This window comes from Camellia sinensis, chromosome 1 (genome assembly GCF_055761805.1).
Source record: "Camellia sinensis isolate YWXY chromosome 1, ASM5576180v1, whole genome shotgun sequence".
NCBI classification, from domain to species: Eukaryota; Viridiplantae; Streptophyta; class Magnoliopsida; order Ericales; family Theaceae; genus Camellia; species Camellia sinensis.
This window is the reverse complement of record NC_138961.1, coordinates 83967124-83990911: the sequence shown is the minus strand read 5'-3', so window position 1 is coordinate 83990911 and position 23788 is coordinate 83967124.

Here is a 23788-nt window from a genome sequence, read left to right as displayed (position 1 = left end):
AGATAAGAACAAAATGAAGGCAGATGCCGATCCCATTGAACAACTGCTGCGGGCAGTCGAGGCTTTGAAAGCCGGGGGGATGAACAAGCAACAGATATTCGCGGTTGTGGCAAAAACTGTGGAGGATGCTTTCCCCACTCCACCTGAGGGTAGTTCAAGTCAGTCAGAAAATCGGGATAGGCCCCGTCATGCCAGAACAGTTCCTCCTATTCCCAACCCTGCACCTGGGAAAGATCAGAAAACCAAGGCAGTGCCTGCCGACCCTTTTGCTAGTGCGCCTAGTAAGAATACTCAGACTTCAAAGTACCTACCCTGAGGGTGCAGGATCTTTCATGCTCTCTACATGCCTCTGTCTAAGGCACTTCAGATTCTTGCCGAAAGGGGGCACCTCAAACCCCTTGAACCTCGGCCTCTCCCGAAGAATCTCCCTCTCACACATGATGTCGCTTTGTACTGCGCGTACCATCAACAGACCGGTCACGCCACCGACAACTGCTTCCGCCTTCGCCATGAAGTGCAGGATCTGATCGATAATGAGGTCATTCTTCCACCTACCTCAGCGAAGTCCGTTACCACCGAGCTGTTGGACTTTGAGGATACTGCGAGTATGTGATCAGGAGTTGGACCACCTGCGGGCGACGCTCGGTGTATTTCAGATGTGGCGTCTGGCACGCACTTTTTGAGCATTTGTAAATGCAGTTTTGTAGCTTCCGGCTTGGGTTTTGAGTCAGTTCTCTGTTTTGTTTTTGAGTCTACCTCTTTGCTCTGAGTCAGTCTTTTTGTTTTTGGGTCTGTCTTGTGGTATCGAGTCAGTCCCGTTGTATAGGATGTCAGGTGATTCTAGGGTTGTTGCCTTGAACACCGTTTTGGTTTTGTAAATCCCCTTTTGTTTTGAGTCTGTCTCTGCTGTGGAGCCAGTTACATCCGAGAAACCTGAATGAAACAGCTGCGGCTATCATGTTTCCGTGCTTATTGTTTGTTTTGGGCTAGTTGTGCCAGAGGATTTGAATCAAACGGTTGTGCATTAAACCTGTTCTCTTGTGCCCTGAAAATCATTGCATTGACCTATGTTTTTCAAAACCTCTTTAACACTGCGGTGAAAACAAAGAGGAAGGAATTCCTCGAGTTTTGCAAAACTTTGATCAATTGGAGAAAAGAAGAGGCATGCTAAGCCTTTAATGAATGAAACCATGCTTGTTAGCATGAGTACTGAGAAGGACCCTGGCTTGATCCAGATTGGTTCCACACTATCTTCGACGCGAGCGATTTGTCGCTTTCTTAAAAACTTTCAAAAACAAATGTTTTGCGCGGCCCTGTCAAGACCTGTGTGGAATCGCTCTTGAGATTGTGCAGCCTAGGATCGCTCTCAGCCTCAAGATTCGACCTGTTTGTTTCGAACCTTGGACCCATTCAGAACGTTCAACGGTCAACTGTCAAAGGAGGCCCACGTGGCCAGTTTTGAAGTAGCCCTCGAACAAGAGGCACCAAAGTCGAATAAAAAAGATTAGATCTCACCGGAAGAAGCTCGTGGAGCAGCCATAATGGATTCTTCTGCAAATCATTGCAACAGCCGTTCTCCTAGACACAAAGAGGCTTCAACTTCAAAAACCATTTGGCATGGACTTGTTACACTTTTACCTTTAAGAGGCTCGCTGGGCCGAAAACCCAGAAGGGCGACCCAGGCAAAAGTTAGAGCAAGAGAAAAATACAAAAAATGCAAAAAAAAAAAGAGAAGAAATAAAATCAAAAAAAAAAGAAAGAAAAAAAAGAGAATGAAAAGATACAAAAAAATCAAAAAAAAATCAAGAAAAAAAGAAAAAGGAAAGAAAAGCTCGCAAGGTCGAAAACCTGCATTGGGCGCCTTGGCAAAAGTTAGAGCCTAAAAAGTGAAGGTTAAAATACCTGAGTGTACCTTAACCGGAACTACGTAAGGCTTGATTCCCATATTTGGGATACGTAGGCAACTTCATCCTAAAGTCCAGCCCCCAACGCTTTCATAGCGCCTCAGTCCATGTAATGGTTTTGATTTCCTTGCCTTCTCTGAATCCGACAGTTCGGTTGTGACAACCGGATACATAGGCAATTTCGTCCTGAAGTCCAGCCCTCAACACCTTCAAAGTGACTGTGTCCATATATTGTTTTTGACCATCTTCATCTTCTCTGTATCCGAGGAAGTTCGGTCGTGATCATCACTGGTAAGGACTGTTTACAATATGTTGCGGCATCATCCAGACAAGGGGCAACTTTCCGTTGCCATGAGTCGCCGTTCAAACCAGGAGCAACTTTCCGTTGCCATGCAGCGTCCTTCAAGCAAGGGGCAATTTTCCATTTCCTCTGATCCAAGGTTGTGCATCTCGAGAATGAGTTCCGCGCCCGTTAGGCGGCGGCCGTTTATAAAAATAGTTTTTGAGAATTTTTACTGAGGTTGACCATTTTCTCGAAAATTGTTTTATTTTTCAAAAATGGACCATTTTCTAGGACCCAAGAAAGGAAAATTTTCAGTGCTTATAGTCTGACTTGCATGGTTTTCAAATCAAAAATCGAACAAGTGTGTTAATCCGACTCTCTTCTTGATCAAAACTGTTTTAGTAGAAAACCAAAACAAAAAAATGGTCAAAGTGACGAACTAGGGGCATAGTTGAGTCAGGCGTTCTGTCTTTCCCCCGTCGTCAACATACTTGCCAGGAGGGCACTCTACCCACCAAAAGAAACAGCCGTGAGCTAACCATGTCGGGCATGAACCCACAACTTCCTATTCATCCATTAAACACCCCGGGGAGGGATAAAAAATGATGAGAGATTAAAGAATAGAGAGGTGTAAGTTGAGAGAAAAAGCGAGCCAAAGGGTTTTGAGAGAAAAATCGAGCTTGAGTGCCAGAGTGATGTGAGAATCACAAATAAGAAAATGGTGGGAAACACTACCCGGAGAAACTGGCTCCTCGCGAACTGAGAGGTCTCTTGTCTTTGTGACACCTCTGTGTGTCGTGTCTTTTGTTTTGTTTACCTCAACTTTTGTTTTAGGTCTTTTCCGAACGTGTCTTGTTGTGTTTAGGTCGTGTACCCTTTTGTTTGCGTCCTTCCCGCTGTGTTCAGTTGTAGGCTCAATACCCGGTTGAGAACCCTTTTCTCATTTTCAAAGATTAATCGTTTTGTGCTCAGAATGCTGTGTCATTCTCCACATTTGTGCAAAAACATGGTTTGGTTCCTTCATACAAACTGCAGGGTCCACCCCCGATAAGTGTGACAGGAAAACACGGGCCTCTTCGAAGCTTCTGGGTTTCAGATCGCATCCGAGTGTGCTTGAACTTCAGTGGATTCAACCTTCATGGTCCGTCTTGTCAGATTTGGGCCGTTTGTTCAGGATCTGCTGTGTACAGAATGAACCGAGTGTGGTGTTAAGGGCTGTACGCAGACTAATCCCCAACAGAGTATGGGTTGTACGTTCAGTTTGAGCAGTGTGTTGCTTGGGCTGTTTTGCTATGTGGCCATTTGGTTATCTGATCATTACAATGTAAGTGTTCAATTTTTAGACAACAGGTCAATTCCATTCACATTGAGGTGTAACATGATGTGATGCGATGCAATGCATGAGATATGTAAATGTAACACTTTTTAAGCAAAAAGTTTGTTCATTTCATTATCTTTTTCAAGTACATAGCTTTGAAAACAAAAATCTACCTATGGCAGTACGAGGTAATCTAACTACCAGCAAAAAGAAGGAAGAAAAAGAAAAAGAGTACAAAAAGAAAGAAAAGCAGCAATCTGGATCATCATTAGTAGTCTCGGGCCCGGGGATCTGTCCTCACCCTCTTCCTGGACCTTCGTCATCAGCATTGCCATTTGAGCCTGAGTCTGAGTCGTCTCCAGCCTCCTCAGATGACTCGGCCTCTGCCTCTGCCTCTGCCTTGGACTCATCATCATCATCATCGTCATCATCAGGGGTTGGCACCCGAGAGCTACTCCTGACATGAACATGCCCCGCTCTGGTACGGGGACGTACAACATCTCCACGCCCTCCTCGAGCAGGAATAGAGGGCCCAGCCGGAGCGACACCCACCGGAGGAATCTGGAAGGGAGGCTGAAAAGCACAAAAGGCAAATACATCAGAATACTGTGAGCAGTGTATCAGTGCAGAATGCAGTGTATGGGTACAGTGTGCGAACGCCGTGAGCAATTTATCAAGTGCAGAATGCAGTGTATAAGTGCAGTGTATGCAGTGTATCAGATGCTGTGAGATCAGTGTGTCAAGTGTTGTGTTGTGCACCAGATTTTGTGAAGCAGCTTATGAGTTTGGTTTGAGGCCGTGATCAGAAGAACATACCGGAATACTATAGAGGGCCAGGAGGTCGAAGGTCTATTGTAGCATCCCCATCATGGAGGCATTCAACTCCAGGGACTGCCAGGTGTACTCGGAGGATGCCTGCAAAAGTATCAAAGGCATCAGTATTCTGCGAAATATCAAGATAAAACTGAAATAAAATGACAATGCAAGATGCAAGATGAAGTAGTACATACCGGAGGTAAGCCATAGAACCCGACCAACTCATGGTCAGCCGGAGGAGGAGCAAAGGGAATCTGGTACGTCCCCCCACCCTGCCCTCGGCATGTCAATATAGTGGGCAGAGCTGGCCAGCTAACCCCCTGACCCCTCTGAGCTCCGCTCCTGCCACGAACACGAGCCGTCCTCGACGTCCCTACCCCAGCTCCTGCTCCAACTACTGGCGCCGCAGGTCCCCCTCTCTCAGCTCGGCGACCACCGCTCAGAGGCCGTATAATGTAGGTCTGGATGTACTCTCTGAAGTCGCCCTCGCCCCTGAAGTCCCCCGTGTCCCAGCCGATCATGTAATCGGCCATCTCCTGGGCAGTAAACCTCTTAGTATCTCTCATATGTGTAGGAGGCAGACCCGGAACTATCTGCTCCGGTAGACCTAGGGTCTGACGCAAGAAACGCTCGCCCAGGTACCAAGCCCGACAGACCGGGCCCTCCGACAGAATCCGGCAACGGGCAGTCTCCTCTGTGCCCTCGTAGTGATTCCTCACCACGGCTGGCAACGGAGCCCAAGGCCGCCAGGTGATCTGAAAATGAAATGCAGTTTGTTATCTACTGTTATTGAAAACATACAGTGCTAAGCGAAGCCTAAGCAAATTCTAAAGTTGAACATACCTCTGCGGCGGTGATGGTGTCGAAGTAGCGGCGGAAGAAAATAAAAGACTCCCGTGGTCTTCGCACGCATCGCACATCAAAGAAAAGGGGACGCCGAGTGGGGTCTCCACATCAGGTACTGGGGCAAGCCTGGGAAAGTAGGCATACACCCACAACTGCAGAATAGAGATAAGTATGACTATCAGATAAAGCAAAATACAGAATAAAGCAGGAATGGCAGAGCCGTGTGTTGTGCAGTGTATTGTACAGAGTATACAGTGTGTGCAGTATACAGTCAAAGTAAAGCAGAGTATATGTGTGCCGCGTGTGCAGTATATAGTCAGTGAGAGGCAGACCGTGGTATATGCAGTGTACAGAATACAGAAAACGTGAAGCAGAAATGTAAAAGGGGAAGAAGGTGTACCTCTCAAGCTCGCCAGTAGCCGCCAAGAAGCTGTCCGCTGAGGCGGGAAGAAGAGCTCATGTAACCATACAAAGTGGCCAAGCCGGCGCCACCCCAATCATAGCGGCGGATCCGCCTAACATCCACCAGTGCGCTCAACAGACATAGAGGCACGGTGTTCGCCCGGTCGGCGAAAAGAGTCGTCCCGAAGAGGAACATGATGAAGCCCCGCGCATACTGATCCACCTCCTCTGGGGTCATCTGCGCTTCCTCCGCCAAGGCTGGCCGAATCCGGAAATGGCTCTTGAACCAAGAGTACCTGACAAACCCTGCTCGAGCGAGGGGAGGCTGAGTGCCGAGCAGGTACAGCTGGGCGACGTCCCACTCATCCATATCGGTGTTGAAGGAGATCGGATCACCCCCTACCCCGATGCCGGTGAGCATCGAGAAATCATAAGGGGTCATCGTCACGTCCCCCGCAATAGAGAAGTGGAAGGAGTTGGTGGTATCCCACCACCTCTCCACCAAAGCGGCAAGCAAGGGCCTGCAGGTCGTAAGCCAGGAGAGCCCCCTGCAGAAGATGCCGAAACCGGCCTCGTCGATGATATGACGAACTGCGTCTGGAAGCTCTAGGTACCAATCCCGAGCAACGACATTCCCATACCCGCGGATGGTATGGGAATCCCCTTGTGATAAAAAAAAAAAAAAAACAATTACGAGGCAATATTCAAAAAACAGTTTTAAGAAGCATATAGGTATACAACATGCGTGCATGTTTTCAAATTCGAACAGACATCGGGTGCCGGTGTACTTATAGTGAACTACGACGTGTGATGTGTCAGTGTGTGTGAGTGGTTCAGGGCAAATACAACATGTGTGCATGTTTTCAGATTCAAGCAGATACTGGGTACCAGTATGTATGCAGTGAAATACAGTGTGCGCCGTGCGTTTGGGTGATTCAGGGTCAGTGCAGTGTGTGTGCACATGTAAGTTTCAAACAGATATCAGTTGTAAGTTTGTTTGCAATCAACTACAGTGTAAAGTGTATCGGTGCGTCCGGGTTAAGCAGTTAAAGAACATAATCAACTAATGGCAGTTATGTTCTACGTTGCGAAAAATAATAAAACAGGAGAAAGAATGTCACCTCGAAAGCGCCGAAGGACAGATGGGAGGTGGGCTCACGCAGGAGAAGCTCGGGTGCCACGCCCCTCTCGAAGCTCCGGAACTGGCGTAGTCCATCGAGGAGCATCACATGAACCGCAGGCCTGTAGGTCTCCAGATCGAACGACCAGATGTGAAGTGGCAAGGGCTCGGCCTCGGGATCCATCTCGAGCTCTGGAGGGGTCCCGCCCTGTGGAAGATCGTCCGCCATCTCGAAGAGAATATGAAAATGACCGGAAGACGAAAAACCGGGCGAGAATGTGAAGAGTCAACAAAAAGTCAACCCCGAGAAGGCCGGAAAAGTCGAAGTGCGGAAAAGGCACAGATATCGAGAAAAACTCGAGGGAAACAAGCCCCGAGTGGCGAAAATCGAAAAAACAACACCGAAATGAAATTTCAATCGGTTCAAAACGTTCGAAACGCAAGGGCGAACGCGAATCGAACGACGAAACGGAGCCAAAAACCACGGAAAACGAGGAAATAAGGCTCGGAAAATATTTTAGAGAGAGGGGAGAAGATTTCGAGCAAGGAGAAGTAAAGAAAATAGGGCTAGAAGCCCTATTTTAAAAGACCCGTGGCCAAATGACTGAACTGCCCCGATATAGGGACTTTTTGCCGGTCGGCCACACTCTTTGCCGATCGGCAAAATAGTTTGCCGATGGAAATTGTATGATGGCCGATGGATGGCCGGTGATGTATTTTGATGGCTGGTGGACATCCAGTGGTCTCCTACAGCAGTTTTGGAGCCTCCTACACCCTTGTTTGAGTTATGTGTGGGGTCCAGGGCCTTTAGTGCTCAAAACAGTGTAAAACAGTGCATTTCCGACGCTCAACCGGCCTCCGTTTTGACCTTGGATCGTGTCTTCTGTGCGTGGCACTCGAATTCGTGCAACGTGTATCCTTTCCGTATCCTTTTGGCTTTTACAAAACTCAAAAGTTGCCCCATGTGCATCGCATTTCAATCGCAATATCTTGTGCATTGCATCCCATCGCGCTATCTTGCGCATTGCATTGCATTTTGCATGCATTCAATCGCGCTATTTTGCGCATCTCATTGCATTTTGCATGCATTTAATCACGCTATCTTGCGTAGACCGCATGTTTGCAATCAATTTCACTACTTGCGTAGACCGCATGTTTTGCTTGCGTAAACCGCATATTTGCAATCAATTTCATTACTTGCGTAGACCGCATGTTTTGCTTGCGTAGACCGTATATTTGTAATCAATTTCATTACTTGCGTAGACCGCATGTTTTGCTTGCGTAGACCACATGTTTGTAATCAATTTCACTATTTGCGTAGACCGCATGTTTGTAATCAATTTCACTACTTGCGTAGACCGCATATTTTGCTTGCATAGACCGCATGTTTATAATTAATTACGTTACTTGCGTAGACCGCATGTTTGTAATCAATTTCATTACTTGCGTAGACCGCATGTTTTGCTTGTGTAGACCGCATGTTTATAATTAATTACGTTGCTTGCGTAGACCGTATGTTTGTAATCAATCTCATTACTTGCGTAGACCGCATGTGTTGCTTGCGTAGACTGCATGTTTTTCTTGCGTAGACCGCATGTTTGTAATCAATTTCATTACTTGCGTAGACCGCATGTGTTGCTTGCGTAGACCGCATGTTCTGCTTGCGTGGACCGCTTTCTTATGTTCAAATTCATTACTTGTGTAGACCGCATGTTCTACTTGCGTAGACCGCACGTTTGAAACCAATTTCATTGCTTGCGTAGACTGCATGCTTATGATTAATTTCGTTGCCTGCGTAGACCGCGTGCTCCACTTACATGTCTGTGCCTTCACAGCATTGTTATGCTTCCCACTTGCTTTGCGTTGTCACGCATTTTCAAGTACATTAATATGCATGTTGTTAATCACATTGTACCTGTTAAGTTTGTTTTCTTTGCAGGCACGATATTGTATGTGCGGTTCATTTGAGGCTGGTGCAACCAGACGAACCAGACAGGTATTGTATCCCCTGCGTGAGACGTTTTGAGAATTGCATAATTCTCTTACACCCTTTCTGCATTGTAGTGTAGTTTGGTGTATGCTAGCTTAAAACTGTTGCATGTAGGCTTCGTTACAGCTTTCTTTGCATGATCATAAGTTATGTCCGGCTCTATGCATTGTCTTGCATCTTGCCCCCGCCTTCAGGCGCATATCTTGTTTGTCTTGCATGTCTGTCTAAGTCTCCAGCCTTGTCAAAATGGGTCGTCTCTGGGCTTTGACATTCGCTCCCGTCATTGTTATGACTTTCGAGTTCTGTCAAAGAGGGGCAACTGTAGACACCCCATTTTTAACCGTCCCCAAGACTTGGACGTCACCGTTGGAACACTCGGTGATCATCCGTGCTTGTGTTCGTCCCGAGGTCCCGGAGGTCTCGGCTGGGCGCCTCGCCTCAGGATCTCTCGACTCGACTTTTCGGTGTTTGGTTTTGCACCAAACACTTGTGTTTTCGCTTTGAAAGGCAGGGAATGGCTTGTTGGCCATTCCTACACCCCACCGGCTGTCTCCTCACTTCACCGGCCGTTTATTGGTGCCACCGGCAGTGGTTTCTTAAAACCAATGGCCGATCGGCACTATATTTTGCCGACCAGCACTTTGTTTTGGGCCGGTGTGCCCCTTTTGCACCCTTGAGACTTGGTGCATGCCAGCTGTGCCAGCTGGAATGCACCAACACTCCTCACCGTGCATGAAGTGGCTATTTTGCCCCTTTTGCCCCCTTTTGGTCAAAGCTTCTTGAGGAAGCTTGACCCTTTGTCAAAGCTTCCTCAAGAAGCTTGGCCAGCTGTCCTAGCTTCCTCAAAAAGCCTTGACTCTCCTTGCACCCTTTGCCCCTTTTTACTTAGCTTCTTTGGGAAGCTTAAGCCTTTGCCTTTGCCTATATAAAGAGCTCTCCTCCACCATGTTTAGGGTTAGAGTTTTGAACATAAAAAACCAGAGCTTATATACATATACATCTGATATATACACACACTCTCTCTATATATTTCCCTCTCTCTCCTCCCTTGTGTGTGTTTTCTTGGCCTAAAAGTGCATTTTGACCTTACTTTTGCACTAATACACACACCATTACACCTTGCTCCGAGATTGAGAGGTTTTGAGGGTTGTTTTTTGAGGTTTTGGATTGATTTTGCTCAGTAGAGTGTGGCTGGACCAACTGTTCTTGAAATGTTCTTCAAGGGTAAGACTTTCACTTTAGTTTCCCCAATCTTGCATTGGCTTTTGACCTATCTTGCATATTGATTTGAGCTTTGTATATAACTAAAAAACGTCTTATATTTTCATGCTTAAGAACTGTCATTGAGGGTGTTTTGGCATTGGGGGTCGAAATCCCCCTCTTAGGTCTCTTTTGGCCCCTTTTGGTGTCTTTTTCTTTAAGCCTTACTTGCTTTGTTGTATTAGCCTTCTCACCACTGAAATCCAGTGGATTTTCAGTGGTGAAGAAGATGGCTTGAAATCTTGTATAGGGGAGGGACACCCCTCTCCCTTTGTGTCTCATTTGTGCATGTTTTGGGCTCATAAGGGTAGCATATATGCTTGGTTGTTTTTGGCTCCATATCAAATGTTTTTGGTGCTATTTAGGTCACATGTTGTCTCTGTTTTTGGTCGGATTTGTGGCCCTTTGCATGCTTAGCATACTTGCTTTGTATTCCCTTGTTTGTGCCTAGAAATGCATCATGATTTTTGACTACCATGCTCTCATATTTTGGCTTCACTTTGTGAAGTTCTTGACCATGTTTTGTCATGTATGAGGTCTGTTGGCCACTGATTTGGTCTTGTTTAGCACGCTTGATATAGTTGCTTTGCATTTTGGATCATGAGCCTTGAGTGTATGGACCATTAACATGCCTAGCTTGGCCTATTATCATCATTTGGCATTAGTTGAGAACATATTCCAGTCCATATAATGTGGTCTTACATTGTCCTTTGTGTCTCTTTCAATGCCTTGAAGTGTTGTATTTTCATGCCTTGACATGTGCATTGTGTATGCCTATGTGTTTGGGCCACTTTAGGGCTGCCATACCAGTGGTTTTTGGAGCTCTTTTGCATGCTAAAATTCTGTCTTTGGTTGTATAATTCATGCCATGCTTGTTTGGGTTAGTGGTGGTAGAATGCCCTTTGTTATGCCTTAGCTTTGGTCCCCCTTTTGGCTTGCATGTTTATAGTGCATTTTGTCCATCACTTGAGGTACTTTTAGCCACTGTTTTTGGGGGTGTTTGAGGCCTCCCATTTCAGTCTAAGTCCCTTCTCGGACATGGTTGTATGCGTGACTTGTTGCCTCTAATCGCATGCTTGCATCGTACCATATTAGCATTGCATAACGAGTTGCATTGTAGCATTGCATGTTAGGAACATTGTATGCTTACCATGATATGTTGCATTACATTTGGCATGCTTTGCATTTTAGTGATATGTTGCATTTTCGAGCCATGTTTGCATAACATGCATTGCATTGCTTGGTTTGGGGTATCAAACCAAGTGTGAGGGGTGGAGAAGTGTTCATACTACAAGTGATGTAACACGCCTCAACTCTTGGTCACCGAGGCCCTTGACTTTGGCATGATAGGGTTTTGGTATTCATTTATATGTTGCATGCATTCCCATTGAATTGCAACCTTGGCTCCTTAGGCCATCACGCATCAAAATGCATGATTGATGGCCCGAGGGTCGAGGGTCATGCTCCCTTGAGTCCCTTGCATGATAGGGAGTGTGCCCGCGCATACATTTGTTTGAGATTCCATGCCATACACTGTCTGTCCTTGTTGCTGTCAAAAACCAGTTTCTGCAGGGAGTTTCTGCCGACCGGCATTTTAGAGTGCCGACCGGCCATGGATTGGTGGCCGATAATATGAAACCCCAGTCGATGGATAAGTTACATGGCTGGTGGGTATCCCCTTCAGCCGATGGTGTCCTACAGGGTTCAGGGAACCTATCCCAGGATTTTGGCAGTTTTCAGAGAAGCTAGGGCAGTGTAAACAGAGGCAGCAGTGGTATGGTACGGGCTTTCGGGGCAAGACAAATCTGAGCATACATCATTCACGCATCCCGAGGCAGGGGCTGCGGCCATCTTCTCTTTACATTTAATTTGATTAATTAGATTAGAAATTTTGTAATAATTAATTTAGTATTATTTATTCGGACTGTAATATTTATTTGGACCCTCCGAGTGAGGTCAATTGTATAATAAGTGTGGGTGCGTGTGTGCATGTCTTCCAACCCCCACTTCTTTCTCCCTTTTATTTACCTGCTTATGATGGTAGACTAGGGCATATTTAAATTAGCATACCTTATGCTATGTATGCGTGCATTCATACATTTGTCTTGCATGCACCGGGCTCGGCGCATCATTCTAACTGCATTTGTATTTCAATTCCAAATTGAATACGTGTTAGTTGTAGCATTTCACATGTCATTGTAGATTAGCCGAGCCTATCTTAGTTGCATTTTGTATGTGTTGCATTAGCCATCTTAACATGAACTAGGATCATGCATGTGATTACTAACTAGTTTCTGTTTTGGCTTGGAGTACATTGTAAGTATTTATGCTTTAGCATACCGCATGCGTGTGAGTGTTGCCATAACAGCATGATTACCATGAGGCTAGCTGTTTATGTGATATAACTGCTTGAATGCCTGTGGATGGAAGTTGAATTACCTAAATTGGAATACTGCATTAAAACTGTGAGTTTTAAGCCCACTAGATAGTGGCAAAACCATCTTTTCTAAAAGCCCACTCGAGGGTGGCAAAACCTGCATTTTAGCCTACTTGCGAGTAGCAAACCATTTTCAAAACAAGCATGAAATGTTCTATTCCAATTTGAGCGATTTGGTCTATACTTATGTGCTGTGCGCATAACATAGTAATTCTAGGCTAATAATCGGGATAAGAATACATAACGTTTTCAAAAACGGATATCGTGGTTAGTAGAGGCCAATCTTCGGATCGGGCGAGAGGGGGTGCTCATAGCTGACCTTCCCCAATCGTACCCAAGTTTCCGAGCCGAGGCAACTTTGGTGATGACGGACACGTGGCCTTTGGCACCGAGTCAGGGTTTCCTAAATTTCCCCAAAAATAAAATATTTAGGTGGCGACTCTGTATCTGGCAAAGCAGTCCATGTTTGGCACTTCTTTTCAAAAATCTGTTTCTCAAAGCGATTTGCCGGATTTGGACTCTTTGGTTCAGATTAAGAACCGTGACACAAATCGAGTCCGAACTGTAGCGAGGGCCTCACGCGGGCGCGTCTACATGTACTCTGTATTATTGTCTTTACTATCAAGCAGGCCTTCGGTAATCACGGATTACTGGCCGGTTACGGTGCTAAACCCATAGGGGCGGGTTTGGGTTACTCACTAGGCTTTAGTTCACTGTTTATGTATATATGTAGGTGTTCAGGCACCGGATCGATGCTAGGAGCGTCAGGTTAACTCCCTTTTTGTCAAGCCAACCATTGTGCCTCACCTCGAGGTTCCAAGTCTGATTGAGCTAAGGCTGCTTTAGGGTGTCTCAGTTCCATCCTTCCGTCTCTGTTTTGTAATACTGTTTAAGACTTGTACTGTACTCTGAATGTTTGTACATATGGTGTATAAATATTTTCTTTATGAATGTGAATATGTTCGGAAAAGTCTTTTTGCATACAGACTGTCACATCTCATTGGGCATCTTTTATTACTGTTTTGGCTTCCGCCAGTCCCTGTACTCTGTATTACTGTCTTTACTGTCAAGCATGCCTTCGGTAATCATGGATTACTGGCCGATTACGATGCTAAACCCATAGGGGTGAGTTTGGGTCGTGACATGGAGTCTGTTCCTTCTCTCATAATTTCATCATGGTTGTAGTCTGTTCCTTCTCTCACGATTTTAGTGTGGTTGGAGTGTGTTCCTCCTCTCACGATTTCAATGTGGTTGGAGTATGTTCCTCATCTCAAGATTCAGTATGGTTAGAGTCTGTTCCTCCTTTTATGATTTCTGTGTAGTTGGAGTCTATTATTCCTCTCATGATTTCAGCATAGTTGGAGTATGTTCCTCTTATCACGATTTTAACGTGGTTGGAGTATGTTTATCCTCTCACGATTTCAGCATGGTTGGAATCTATTCCTCCTCTCAAGATTACAGCATCGTTGGAGTCTGTTCCTTTTATCATGATTTCAGCATGGTTGGAGTTTATTTCTCCTCTCACGATTTCAGTATGGTTGGAGTCTATTTCTTCTCTTACGATTTCAGCGTGGTTGGAGTCTGTTTCTCCTCTCACGATTACAGTGTGGTTGGAGTCTATTCATCCTCTCACGATTTTAGCATGGTTAGAGTCTATTCTTCCTCTCACGATTTCAACATGGTTAGAGTCTGTTCCCCCTGTTACGATTACAGTGTAGTAGGAGTATGTTCCTCCGCTCATGATTACAGCATGGTTGGAGTATGTTCCTCCTTACACGATTACAACGTTGTTGGAATATGTTCCTCCTCTCGAGATTTCAGTATGGTTGGAGTATGTTCCTCTTCTCATGATTTCAGCATGGTTGGAGTATGTTCTTCCTCTCAAGATTTCAACATGGTTGGAGTATGTTCCTCTTCTTACGATTTCAACTTGGTTGAAGTATGTTCCTCCTCTCACGATTACAGCGCGGTTGAAGTATGTTCCTCCTCTCACGATTACAGCATGGTTAGAGTCTGTTCCTCATCTCATGGTTGGAGTCTATTCCTCCTCTCAAGATTTCAACATGGTTGGAGTATGTTCCTCTTCTTACAATTTCAGTGTAGTTAAAGTTTGTTCCTTCTCTCACGATTATAGAGTGGTTGGAGTCTGTTCCTCATCTCACGATTACAATGTGGTTAGAGTCTGTTCTTCCTCTCATGATTTCAGATTAGTTGGAGTATATTCCTTCTTTCATGATTTCAGCATGGTTGGAGTCTGTTCCTCCTCTCACGATTACAATGTGATTAGAGTATGTTCCTCTTCTCACGATTATAGCGTGGTTGGAATCTATTCCCCCTCATATAATTTTAGCATGTTTGGAGCATGTTTGGAGCATGTTTGGATTTGTATTTCTTGCATTCATGTAGAAAACATGTTTGCATATCTTGTTTTATATCATTCACTTAGAAAACATCTTTGAACAATATTTTTTACTGTATTTGCATTAGTTAGCATGTATCGTGTTGTTAGTATGAGGTTCTCCTCCTTTATTGCCATCTTTGCAGCTTTATCACTATCACATCGCATAAATTATGAATTTTCAAACAACCGGCTTCGCGAAGCATGTAAGTCTAACTTTCAATTGCATTTCGAGCTTGTCACATACATTCTGCCTCTAAATTACGCTAGTTTGATTCCTTATAAAAGGATATGTAGGCAACCCTCAGGTTCAACAAATTGAATCTGCATCTGGTTTGTTTGCCCAAGTCTTATGGCCTTTTCAAAAGGATCGCCTTCAGGATTTGACATTCACTTACGTCATGAAATGATGTATCGAGTTTTGTCAAAGATAGGCAACTGTAGACTCCCCATTTTAACCGGCCTTAAGACTTGGGCGCTTTATTTTGAACACTCAATGATGAAATTGGAATGTGCTAATTTATGAATTTCTTAGCAGAAAAGTCAAATTCGAGCTTTAATTCCAACTTGATACTTATTTTGGCCAAATTATTTTAGACCCGTTCGAAAACGTATTGTGTCCACCTGTCTATTTTTTTGATATTTTTTTTATCAAAAAATCCATCAAATATCAACTTTCACTTCATTGTTGAGAGGTGTAGACATCCCATTTTTGACCGTCCTCAAGACTTGGACGTCATTGTTTGAACATTCGATGATCATCCATGTTCGTGTTCGTTTTGAGTTCCCGAAGGTCTCGGCCGCGCGCCTTGCCTCAAGATCTCTTAACTTGCCTGTTCTGTGCTTGGTTGTGGACCAAGAACTTCTTTGTTTTTGCTTCTGAGGGCAGAGAATGGCTTGTTGGTCATCCCTATACCTCACCGGCCTTGCCTTGAGGCCACCGGCCCTGTTTTGTTGCTACCGACCATTAGTGATGGCCGGTCGGCATTGTTTTTGGTCGGCCTGCCATTTGTTTGGTCAATCGGCCATATTTTCTGGGCGGGGCTTATTTTTTGCCTTTTTTAGGCATTTTGCATGCCAGCTGTGCCAGCTGGAGCACACATACCTGTCCTCCATACACGTGTATGGAGGATTTGCACCCTTTGCACCCTTTTGCTCTAGCTTCTTGAGGAAGCTTGAACCCTTTGCTCTAGCTTCCTCAAGAAGCTTGAACCTTTGTCTTAGCTTCCACAAGAAGCTTGAACCTTTGTTCTAGCTTCTTAAGGAAGCTTGACCCTTTTGTCTTAGCTTCTCCAAGAAGCTTAGGCCCTTGTTTTGTTCTATAAAAGAGGGCCTCCCTTCTCATTTAGAGGGGTTGAGCAAATCAAAGATATATATCACATATATCACTCCCTCTCTATATCTTCCTCTCTCTCTCCATTTGTGTGTGGAATAGTGTTCAAAGGTGTGCTTTTGTTCTTAGTTTTGCACTAAAACACCTAGTGTTACACTATACTTCAGTTACTAAGGTGTTGAAGGACTGGTTTCAGAGTTTTTAAGTTGGTTTTGATCAGAGGAAGGGGCTGGGATTGGTGTTCTTGAAGTGTTCTTTAAGGGTGAGCACTGTTGCTTTATATTCCCTATTTTTGTACAAGCTTTTAACTTATCTTGCATGCTGTTTTGAGCTTTATGTATAACTGATAAAAGTTCTAATTTTTCATGTTTAAGATGTTTCATTAGGTCTCTTTTGTGTTTGGGGTTGTCCACCCCCTCTTAGGCCTTGTTTGGCCTTTTTTTGTGCCTTTCTCTTTGAGCTTTGGGACCCCTTTATTTCGACCTTCTCACCACTGAAATCCAGAGGATTTTCAGTGGTGGAGAAGTTGTTTTGAGGTCATGTATAGGGGAGGGACACCCCTCTCCCTTTGTGTCTCCTTTGCTTGTGTTTTTGGCTCATAAAGGTAGCATGCATGCTTAGTTGATTTTGGCTCCATCTCAGTGGGTATTTAGTGATATTTTGTCATGTTATACCTCTATTTTAAGTTGGTTTAATGGCCTCTTGCATCCATCATATGCTTGTCTTGTAATCCCATGTTTTGGCCTAACATGCATCATATTGTAAGGTGGCATTTGAGCATGATTTTGGTTTGGTTCCAAGAACATTTTAGCTCTATTTTGCCATGCTTAAGGTCTGTTTGGTGTCCTTTTGGTCATGCTTACATCGCTTTGTATAGCCACCATGCATTCTAGTTTGTTAGCCTTGGGTGTGTGAGTCATTAGCATGCATTAGTTTGACCTTTATCATGATTTGGCATCACTTAAGATCATATTTCAGTCCATGCTTCATGCTCGTATGCTTGCATTCGCCGCCCTTTCAATGCTTTGAAGAATTGTTGCCTTATGCTCCATGTTTAGGCCATTGTGCATGCCTCCATGTTTAGATTATTTAGCTGCCATATCAGTAGGTTTTGGGGGTTATTTGGTCATGCTTGACCTCTGATTTTGGCCCCCTTCCCCCTTTGGAACTTACCTCATGTGGTCATGGCTTGAGCCCCTTGGTTAGTCTCAAGTTTTGGGCTTCTTTGTGTGCCTTACTTGCATGATTTGAGTGGCTTGGCATCATCCTTTTGCATTTTTTTCAGAGTTTAACATGATTGTCTAATATCCATGTTTGTCATCTTTTTAGTGTCCTTGAAAGTTGCCCCTTCCATGCTTAGGTGATAGGCCCATTGGTATGCTTGTTTGTGTGCACATTTACCCATCATTTCCATTGCACTTTGGCCATTGTTTTGGGATTGGCTGAGGTCTTCCCATTTCGATTTAAGCCCATCTTTGCATATAGTTGCATGTTTGACATGTTGCATTTGTGTGTTGTTGCATGCTTGCATTATACCATGTTTGCGTGTTTATTATATTCCATGTCATTTAGCTAGTTGAATCACATAACCTTGTTGCATACTTGGTGTGTTTGTGTTACATTAGCTTAGCTTGCATGTTAGGTCGCATTGCATTGCATCTTGCATGCTTAGCACATTGTACATTTGCATGTTTAGGTTGCATTGCATTTGGCATGCTTTGCTAACTTAGCCTTATATTGCATACATGAGCCATTTTGCATATTTGAGCCATATTGCATACATGCATTGCATTGTGTTTGGTTTGGGGTGTCAAACCAAACATGAGGTATGAGGTGTGTTCGTACTTAAAGTGACGAAACACGCCTCAATCCTCGGTCGCCCACACTCTTGATCCCAACATAATAGAGTGTGTAGCATTTATTTGTTTTCGTTGCATTCATTTTACATTGATTTGCAAACTTGGCACCTTCGGCCATCATGCATCGAAATGCGTGATTAGTGGCCCGAGGACCGAGAGCCATGCTCCTTTGAGTTCATTGCATGATAGGGAGAGTGGCTATGCACACATTGCCTTGAAAATACCTTGCCATGCACTGTCTATCCTCTGTTGCAGCAAAACTAGTGTTCTGCAGGAAGTAATGGCCGGTCGGCCACTTTCAATGCCGGTCGGCTACCAAAGTCTAGCCGGTGGTTCCACTTTTGGTCGATAACTGTATTCCGGTGGCTGGTAGACTTGCATTATGGCCGGTGACATTCCATGGTGCTATGGGAGTATTCCAAAAGCATCACAAGTATTTTCACAGTTCTCAGAGGTGCAGAACAGTGCTAACAAAGGCAACAGTGGCATGGCGACGGGTTTTCTAGCGAGGCGATTCGAGCATACATCATCCAAGCATTCCGAGGCAGGGCTGCAGCGGCCTCCCTTTGTAACTAATTTGTTAATTAATTTAGGGTTTTGTAATTTTTAATTAGCTAGAGTAGTTAATTATTTATTTGTTTTGTATTATTTATTCGGACCCTCTGCGAGAGGGCAATGTTGTAATAAGTGTGTGTGCATGTGATGTATGTTTTCCAACCCCACGTCTTTCTCCCTTTTATTTACTAGCTTATGATGGTTAGTTTAGGGCATGTTTTAATTAGCATACTTATGCTCGCATGTTTGCATCATTCATTTGTTTTGCATGCACCGGGCTCGGCGCATCATGCTAACTGCGTTGTGTTTCAATTCCAACTTGAATACGTGTATCGAGTTGCCACATTTCACATACCATTCTTAGAATAGCCGAGCCTATTTTAGTTTCATTTTGCATGTGTTGCATTAGCCATCTTAACATGAACTAGGATCATGCATGATTCCTAACTAGTTTATTGTTTTGGCTCGGAGTACTAGGTAAGCTTTTTATACTTTAGCATCTTGTATAAGTGTGAGTGTTGCCATGATAGCATGCTTGCCATGAGGCTATCTGCTTACGTGATATAACTGCCTGAATGCCTGTGGGTGAAGGTTGGGTTGCTTGAATTAGAATAATTCATCGAAACCCGTGTTTTAGCCTACTTGCGAGTAGCAAACTTCAAACCACTTCCAAACAAACGGATATGCGATACTTTGTTCCAAATTAGGCGATCTAGCCTATACTTGTGTGTTGTGCGTATCACATAGTAATTCTAGCTAATTAACCGGAATAAGAGCACATGTGTTTTCAAAAACAAGATATCGTGTTTAGTAGTGGCCGATCTTTGATCGGGCAAGCGGGGGTGCTCATAGCTGACCTTCCCCAATCGTACCCAAGTTCCCGAGCCAAGGCAACTTTGGTGATGACGGACACGTGGCCTTAGGTAACGAGTTTGGGTTTCCTAAATTCTCCCATAATAATGTATTTAGGTGGCGACTCTGTATCTGGCAAAGCAGTCCATGTTTGGCACTTCTTTCTTAAAAATCAATTTTCCAAAAATGATTTGCCGGATTTGGACTCTTTGGTGATTTATCAATCTCACATCGCACATTGTGAGACCAGATTAAGAACCGTGACAAATGAGTCCGAACTGTAGCATTGAAGCCCTTGGGGCGCGTCTACAAGAGGATCTTTGCTTTTCAAGAGTGGCATTGTTGAGAGGGTCATTTCTTTTCAAGAGTGGCATTGTTAAGAGGATATTTGATTTTCAAAAGTAGAGACATTAATTTTGTTTTTTCAAAAAAAAAAGAGACAAAAACATTGGAAGAGTATCTTTGATTTTTCTTTAAAGAATTTAAAGAAAATGGGAGACAAAAACATTGAAAGAGTATCTTCATTTTTCCTATAAATTCTCTTCATTCTCTTGAAGAGGAAGTTGGTTAGTTTTTTGAGAAGGGTTGGTTTTTTTTTTTTTTTAGACAAGAGGGAATTTTCTTGAGAAAGAAAAGATATTGTTTTTATAATAATTAAAAAAAAACACCTCCATTGGAACAAAAACAACTTGAGGGAAGAGACACCATCAAAACTCTATTAAAGCTAAGACTTGAAGCTTTTCTTTGAGAATTCAAAGCATACTTAGAATCTTGAGAGTGCTAGGAACAGAGTTTGGAAATCAGAAAATTCATTATTTCCTCCAAAGGTGAATTTTTGCAATTTTCTCATCTATTTTCTTTCTATTTCTCTCGTCTTTAAATATTTAATATAATTTGTAGAAATGGTTGGTTGAACCACTTATCCTTAGATGATGTAGTTTCTTTAATTTCTTGTATTTTATTTTTTGTTCTTTCATCTTCTTAAATTATATTTTCAGAATTTTATTATATTTAAATATGTGATTTAAACTTGTAAAAATGGTTGGCTAAACCACCCATCCTTAGATAATGTAGATTCTTTATTTTCTTATATTTTTTTCCTCTATTTTTCTTTTGAAGCTATAAAGGCTTCCTCATTAAAAAGTGTTAAAAACTCTTTTCTTGACCAATTTTGAATATGGAAATATATTCCACATCCATATTTTATGAGTAAGAAGTTGAGTCTTTAACTACTTTTGATGAGTTATATCTATTTCCCCTTTCTTCCCTATTTTCTTAGAAGTCCTATAAAGTTTTCACAAGCTTTGTAAGACTTCCCTTTTGAAATGGTGGCATCTACTCTCTTTTTCACAACGAGATGAATGTAGGTTTCCATCTTTTTCTTTGGTTTGGTGTTTTCTAGCTTCAGTTCCCATCCTTGTTAGATTTTTCATTTGATAGCTTTTTGTACATATGGTATAGCATCTGTTGAAAATGTTTTGTTTGCTTTGTTTTGGTTTTGCTACATAAAACATAGGAATTCCCATATGAGAAAAACAGAGTAGTTTCCAAGCAATAAACAAGGCAATTTTTGACGGATGATTGAAGTTTCTTATTAATTTGTTTTTTTGTATATTCCCATGATTTGTTAGATTCAATTTGTGTTGTAATAATTTCCAACCTCATTTCTTTTATTTTTCTTTTATTCGGTGTTGTAATAATTCTCTGCCCCCGCTTCTTTCTATCCCTTGATTTCCATATCTGTAAATAGCATCATATTTTCTTTTTCATCATATCTATGGTTTGCATTCATATTTCATGCATTAAAATTTGACTCATTTGTATCTATGAGTTTAATCAATTTCTATGTGATTTTATGCACTATCCCATGTCTTGAAATGATTCACATGTCATGTATTAGTAGCCAAGTTTTTAGTTGCATTTTTGTATATGTATTGCATTAGAATCTTGAATTTAGGATCATGCATATATTTGCTAACTTTGATTTGCAGCTTTCTATGGGACGTCAATAAATACTATGTGAGTATTTATGATTTAGCATCCTTTTTTTTTGTGTTTTTCTTATTATGTCTAGTATCTTACCATGCAATTATTTGCTTAGTTGATATAACTCTATGATTGCTAATGAATGAAGGTTATGTTGCTTAATTTGGATAATGTTGATTTCATACTTGTGAGCTCGATTCCCCTTGAGTTGCACATTTTCAAAACTTTTTTTTTTTTAATACATGAAATCATAACATTTCAAAATGAGTAACGTAGTCTATACTTGATTGCTTCACATAGGAATTTTTAGCATTATTAATAATCGGAATATAAACATATAAAGTCAATAAAATTCATATCATGGTTTATTAGAGGCCGATCTTTTGATTGGGTGAGTGGGGGTACTCAATTAATGACCTTTCTCTCTTATATCTAAGGTTCTGAACAGAGATATCTCTGGTTACAACGAACAATGGCCTTGGCACGAATAACAAGTTTCCTAATTTTTTCAAAATATTAAGTGATGACTTTGAAATCTAGTGATGCAGTCCATTTCTGGCAATAGTTTTGCACTAAAATAGATTTTCTATAAAAGTTGTCGGATTTGAACTCTCATCTATGGTTCGCATTGCACTCGTGAAACTAGATCAAAGAAATTGAGGATTCGAACAGTTTAGTGCGCTCGGGTACCCCCTGGGCATGTGACATCCCTACTTTTAGAAGTTTAGACTACAACCCAAAATCTAGAAGAAAGAAATTATTGCCCGAGCAACCAAAACACCACTCAAGCGAATTCAAGGCCACACAAATCCCACATGCTCTGAAAATCAAATTTTTAACTCCAAAAGACAACATTAGATTAGAATAGATGTCAACAATATTAATCAAATACAAAATCCAAAACTAAAAAGTAGGGGTAGGCGCGGGTCAATTGCGGCCACGGAACCTCCAATCCATCATCCGTCCGCTAGATTGACAGATTGGAGAAAATCAATCCGCATCCATCTGCTAATCCGGTGGATGTGGATTGAGCGGATTGGCGGATTGGCGGTTTGAAATTTTATAAATTTTCAACATAATTCAACTTGTGCATTTCTTAAAAAAAAATAAATAAAATAAAGTATTACAGTCAATGACTTAAAAAAGTATTACAATTACTACATGCATCATCCAAAGAAAGAAAGTTTGAAACTTTAGAATATCACAATCACTGCATGCCTCATCCACATATTACAATCACAGTCACAGTATGCCTCATCCACATAAAGTATTATAATCTGTGGTTCTTAAAATATAAAAACAATTCAAACCACCAAAATCATGAACAGAGCAATAGTAGAGATTGTGTATGTCTCTGTATTGTTACATTTATATATGTTTTTGAAAACAAAAACCAACCAGTATATATCATGTTTTTTATTTATTACTTTTAGAGTTTGATTTAAAAACAAAAAAATATAGATAAATAATACCTTTATTTTTTTCAATTCAAAAAATATATTCAAATTGAAAACTTCTTTTCAACAGAATATTTGAACTATTTTTCAATTGAAAATACAAACAAAACATTTAAACAAATTGAAAATACAAAATCTTATAAATTAGTAAGGGTGCTCACGGTTTGGCGGTTCGGTTGCGGCCAAAGGAACCTCAAATCTGCCATCCGTCCGCCAAATTAGCGGATTAGAGAAAATCAATCCGCAACCGTCCGCTCGTCATCATGCATCCGTCCAAAATGCGGCGGATCGGTTCGGTTCGGTCAGTTTTGGCAGATCGGTATATCCGCTGCTCACCCCTACTAAAAAGTATAAAAGGGTCATCTCTTAACCCAGGTCGCTATAAAACCGGACCATGTTCACACCCTTAGATAACTATGTTTGGATACCAATCCTACCGTCCACTAGTTGGGGGGGGGGCAATTAAAACCAAAGCAGAACTTCGTATGGACTTACTCAACACAAAAATTGATAGTACCTTAGAGATTTCGAACCTAAAACCTACCAACGAACGAACTTTTAAGTCCCAAGCCTACACCACTATAATATATACATTGTTGTACTTGAAAAAAATAAATTCATATAATCAAATTTGAAGCAATTTGCAAGTGCATACCATATACACATAAATTTTTACAAATATACGAAAGTTATTTCACAAAATCACATAAATTTTTACAAACTGTTGGCACCATAAATCAGCAATTTTATTATTTATATAATTGCAGGACATGTGGTATCCTCCAACTCATTTGGAAGTTATGAGAAGTTACGAAATATGGAAGGATAATGGAAAATAAAGTGGAGAACATGAAGCATGAAGTGGAGATTGAAGGAAGTTATGGAAAATTATGAAATATGAAATGGAGGAGATATAAGAGTGGGTAGTTTTAGGTAGTTTTTTTCCTACAAATGTTTACCTATAAATAGCCA